A 6,000-nucleotide genomic window follows, 5' to 3' on the forward strand; every position below is an offset into this window, starting at 1 on the left:
TTTGCCCCCCAATTTGCTCCTATAACACACAACAAAGCATATAATCATCTAGAAATGCTTATGTGGTCACTAAATGCAAGAGACTATCTGATGCAGGCAAAACTCAATTGGGTTAGACTCACCAAATTCCACATATAAATCCATTTGAAATGGACTCCTCCTTCTCCATCCCCGGTTGTAACCATGCTGTTGGTGGGCATTGGAAGGCCAATCTTCATGTAGCTTTTCGCCGCTGTTGTCAAATAGGGAGGGATGCATTCTTGGTTCACAGTACGTTTGAAAGAGGGCCTTGTTTAACTTCCAAAATATACACTTTAATAAAGGGAGATGGAGATTGTTGCAAGAGAAATGGGGTGGATACGCTTGTAGGTATTTGGGTAGTCTTCAAAGGGTTCCCAGCTGCATGGGATTCAGCCGCTAGTGAAGCAAGCAATTCAACATTTTTAAAAATGTAGTAATGGTTTTGGAAGTCACAAATGCAGAGATGCTGGGAAGGAACTGTGTCACTTCTCAACAGTTATATCCATGGGCACTAAACATAGGTACACATTCAGCACGGCACTTACAATCACAATTGTATAAAAGCATATAAAATAAATAAAAACAAGAATTCAAAGAAATAAAAACAGGGTCCAATGTTATGGGTCACGGAAAGCCTGGGCAAAAAGTAATGTCTTTACAAGATGAAGTTAGTTCATGTATACTTCATGTATGGCAGAGGGAAGGGCATTCCACAGAACGGGGCAATAGTGGAAAATGCCGATTTGTTGAAATTTTGCAGCAAATGCTAGAAAGATGGTATAATCTCAACAGCTGTGTTAGCCGGAGGATAAGTATTTGGGAAGCTGCACAACAACTGCATAACGATGTATATTTATTGCACTATAAAGCCATCAACTGGAAGGGTCCTAGAAGAAGAAAAACAAGATATATTTTATGAGGGGGCCAGGGCAGGAGGAGCACGGTGCTCACAAACATGACACTCAGTCTATGAGGCATTTGTCCCAACATTTTAGCCCAGGCATAGGCAAACTCGGCCCTCCAGATGTTTTGGGGCTACAACTCCCATCATCCCTAGCTAACAAGACCAGTGGTCAGGGATGATGGGAGTTGTAGTCCCAAATCATCTGGAGGGCCGAGTTTGCCTATGCCCATTTTAGCCTATGCTGGGTTTCTGTGACTTGCATCTAATGTATGAGTGGTCATTAGCTATCAAACTCACTGAAATAAAAATAAAGAAGGCTGTTAAAAACCAACAAATGCAATAGGTGCTTTAAAAAACCTGATTTGTAAGGGGATAATCATTTTGAACGTAACTGTTTTCAAGGGATTACATGATGCAAGTATAACCAGCAATAAAATGTTGCAGTGCTCCTGTTCATTTTTCGAGTGCAGGGTGCCTCGCTAGATGAATTCGTTTTGTGAAAAATTCATCTAGCGAATCGCAGTTTCCCATAGGAATGCATTGAAATTTAATTAATGCGTTCCTATGGGCAAAAATAAATAAAATAAATAAATTTCAATGCATTCCTATGGGATTCGCTAGACAAACTTTTCGTTATAAGAATTGACCCGTGGAACGAATTAAATTCGTCTAGCGAGGCACCACTGTAGTGTCCTTTTCCAGAGTCTTTCCCAGGCCTACCAAGAGATGGCAGAAATTGAATCTGTGTACAAGGGCTATGATCCTTTGCCTTAAAAAGTCACCAAATAAGTTACCTCAATCCAGGGGTGGCCAATTCATTCTGAAGTTCATAGGACACTTACGAGCTGGGGGTGGGATGTATTCCTGAGCCCCTTCTAACTCCTAGAATACCCAGGCTAGCTTCCTGGTGAGGTAATGGCCCTCTTACGGTGGGCCATTAAGGTCATACCCGCCAACATTTCTCTGATGAAAATAGGAACATCCCATTCCATAATGATAATTTTACTATTTATACCCCACACATCTTACTGGGTTGTCCCAGCCACTCTGGGCAGCTTCCAACATAGATAGAAACATAATAAAACATTAAACATTAAAAAACAACAGAACAATAACACTTCCCTATACAGGATTGCCTTCAGACGGCTCAGGGGTCGGATAACTCCATACCCTCCAACATTTCTCCAATGAAAATAGGGACATCCTAAGGGAAAGTGGGACATTCTGGGATCAAATCAGAAACTGGGACGGCTTCTCAAAATCAGGGACGTCCCTGGAAAACAGGGACACTTGGAGGGTCTGTAAGTTAACAAAGGAAATGGATCCATGCCAGACACCAAAAGGGTGGGTCCCCTCCCTCAATTCACTGGTAGTCAGAACGCCAAAGGCCAGAGTTGGAGATGCATTGGTTGCACTACTCTAAAACCAACTCTGAAGGGGATCCTTGCTACAATAGAAAAGGCAAGGGAACAGCTCTGAGCCAGTGGAGCCAGCTCTGCTGCATTCCCCTTCTGCTGCTGCAGGTTGACCTCATGCAAGGTTTCTATTCCTTTTTGCCAGAGAGAAAGTCCACCTCCAGCCTATGGTTATCATTATGGTTTTTAATCTCGTAAAGTATTCTGGAAGTCTTGGGATAAGAAGTACTTGCAATTCACAAAATAAATGAAATGAAATGAAATAAGCAAAACCATCACCCAATGATGAGCAACCCACAATCCGTTCTGCCTCCCCCCCCCAAACAAAAACCACAAGAAAGACCAGCCTGCAGCATTTTCTTTAAAAAAAATATATATATTATTTTCCAATAGTTTTTAAAATAACATTTTCCTATTCATCTTAACACCAAATTCATCTTGTTTGACCTCCCCCCCACTTCTTCCCCTTGCATATAATTACTTTCCCAATTGATTTTCACTTCTGCATATTTAACTAAAATATCAAATTACTTCATAAATGCTACACCAATCCTGTGAATGTTTTGACATATTTACAGTGTTCTTTAACATAACCTATCATTTTTTCCCCAATCTCTCTCGAATTTCTTCTCGTCATGATGTCTGATCTTCACGGTAAGTTTTGCCATTTAGGCATAGTCCATCATCTTTATTGTCCATTCTTCCTTCGTTGGTACACCATCCTCTTTCCACTTTGGGGCAAATAGCATTCTAGCAGCCATTGTAGCGTACATAAATAATCTCTTTACATTCTTTGGTATTTCTTCCTCCGTTACTCCAGGCCAAAAAGGCTTCTGTTTTTTTATTATGCAAAGTTATCTTAAACATCTTTCAAAATTCATTATATATCATTTCCCAGAAATATTTTGCCTTTTTACAGGTCCACCACAAATGCAAAAACATACCTTCATTATTTTTACATTTCCAGCATATTTTAGAGGAATTTTTATACATTTTCGCAAGCCCGCTCACCCTTTTGTGTGCGGTGGCATTGCAGGATAGAGGAGGTTTCACTGGGCCCCCGAAAGGGGAATTCAACCTGGCTGGGCCCTTCCTTCGCCTATCAGGAACCGGATCCTATGTCTGTACCCTGCTTTGGCAAATGGGGATGCAGGCTGGGACTTGGGTTGGGGGGGCGGAGCCAACGGTGGGCTTCCCTTGGATCCGCCCCTCACTCATTTAAGCAGCCAGCACTCTGGGCTCAGCCGGTTTCTTCCTGTGCCGGGTTTTCCCCACCCACCCTATGTTTTAGCTGATAGTCAATGACTTTGCTATGGCATCAGTGGTCGCTGTCCTTTGAAGGGGCCGGGTAGGATTTTGCCCACCAGGATAATTGCCTCTTACCTGGTGGTTTTGCCTACCTCCTAGCAATCGTCACAACTGGTTGGGCATTGGGGCAATCCTTTGTTTTGGATGGAGGGGAGGTCATAGTCTCCGCCTGCCCCTCCAAACGCTGGGGTATCCCATTAAAGAGATCTGGGGGGAGTAGCCATGTTCACGTGCCCAGGGGGCCCAAGGCCCCAGATGGTGGTCCCTGTGGGGGTCACCCTATTGGATGTAAGTCTTAGGAACCCCCGCCTGGATTGACCACGCATCACTTCCAACGGGTGGGCCAGAAGTATTTTGATTGCCCCATGCCCAAGCCTCGATCATCAGTATTCAATAAAGCTGTGACCTGTTTTGACCCCAAACCAGTCTCTTTGGTCTCTCATTATATGGATTGGGGTATGGGAAGTCCAATGCCTAGTCCTGCAATCTTTACTGGGCTCAAATACCAATGCAGCCTGCAGCATTTTCAATGGCCACATGATTTGAGCCCAAGTGGATCGTAATAAGCTTACTCTGGTTAGAGAGGCTAAGCATTCTCCACTCTGTACTCCTGGTAGCTGTGCATGTGCTCATGCAGCAGATCTTAGACTCAGCAGCTATAAAGCTGCAGAGCTAATGATGCCTCCCATGACAATTCCTTGCCTATTGTAAAGTGATAATTACTTTTAATATTCTTTTGGAGGTGCTTTGTAATTTAATGGATGGGTTGTGCTACAAGGGAAGCTGAAGACTTGTTACTTACAACATTTTAAATTTTTTATCCTTAAACAGCAAAAATTGATAGTTTGATAAGTGCCACCACTGACTATATCAGTTGCTGGGATAAATTTATATGGTGGTTCACAGAGCTGAGAAGAGGGAAGGAAGGAAGGAAGGAAGGAAGGAAGGAAGGAAGGAAGGAAGGAAGGAAGGAGAGAGAGAGAGAGAGAGAGAGAGAGAGAGAGAGAGAGAGAGAAAGAAATGAAGGAAGGAAGGAAGAAAGGAAGAGAGAGATGTGTGGCTTTTTAAATACTGATTTAAATACAGTGTGATCTCTTAGTGGGGTGGGTCCTTCAAACACTGCTAATCATCCCTGACAATCATTCATGCTTGGCTGGGGTTCATAGGAGTTAGGAGTTCAACGGTATCTGGAGGGCTACAAGCTCCCCACCCATCTTAGGGTCTTACTACATGTGACACTGTAGGTGTCAGTGGAAATTGCATCAGGGATGCTGGGTCCAGCCCAGAATGAAATATGTAGCATGAACACTTGGGGGAAGAGCCTTTTTGGTGGTGACTCCATATTTGGAGTTTCCTGCCCACTGAGGGGCATGTGGCTCCTACGTGAGGCTCTTCTGGCAAACAGGTAGGACATCCCTCTTTCAGTAGGTTTTGGGAGGAGTAGTGGGGTGGAGAATGATTCGTTTCTTACAGCTGGATTTTTGTGGAATTGATGAATAATTCAATGCTGCCTCCCCCACCCACCCTTTATGTGTGTTGAAGTTGCAGGATTGTTTTATTATATATGATTTTAATTTTATTGTTTAATATTTTGTCAATGTAAACTGCTCAGGAGTCTATTGGTGTAGTATGAAACAAAACTATTTAAATAAATGAACGAATCGCTCTAATGTTCTGCCCCACCATGTCACCAGCAGCACTTAACTTCATGGAATCACTGTGACCGCCTGCCCCTTTGCATCCTATGCTACTCAGTCAGTCTAAATTGTATTATGTGCATTAATATTGGATTAATACAAGCCACCCGAAAGCACATCTTGATCAATGTTGGCTTTCAAAGAACAGCTACAGTTAAAAGAATATGCAAATCGTTTGTGTGAAATTAAAACATTTTACTTTTAATTTAATATATAATGACAGAACATTGGCAAAGGCTCTCACCTTAACTATGGAGCTATTCTTGCAGCATTGCAACGATCCAAGGAAAGATTACAGAGGGCAGAGTTTACTGTGAATACATTATGCAAAACCTCTATTGATATAGCAAGAAAGATTATTAGATCATAAAATATTCTATTATGTATTATAATATAATTACAAGACAATATTCTTTTTGGCAGAAAGAAATCACATCATGCAATACTTTGCCTTGGCATATGAATATATAGGGGTGTTAGTTTGCATTTTCCAACATGGGAAGTAGTTGTAGCAGGCCTGTCTCTGCACCTCACTCCAACCACGGGGGGAGATTTAGGACAAATGAAAGCAAGAACTACTTCACACAGCAGATAGTTAGGGTTGCCATATGTCCGGAATTTCCTGGACATAGCCAGGATTCGGCCCTCATAAACA

Source organism: Zootoca vivipara, chromosome 2, assembly GCF_965207765.1.
Source record: "Zootoca vivipara chromosome 2, rZooViv2.hap1.1, whole genome shotgun sequence".
Taxonomy (NCBI): Eukaryota; Metazoa; Chordata; class Lepidosauria; order Squamata; family Lacertidae; genus Zootoca; species Zootoca vivipara.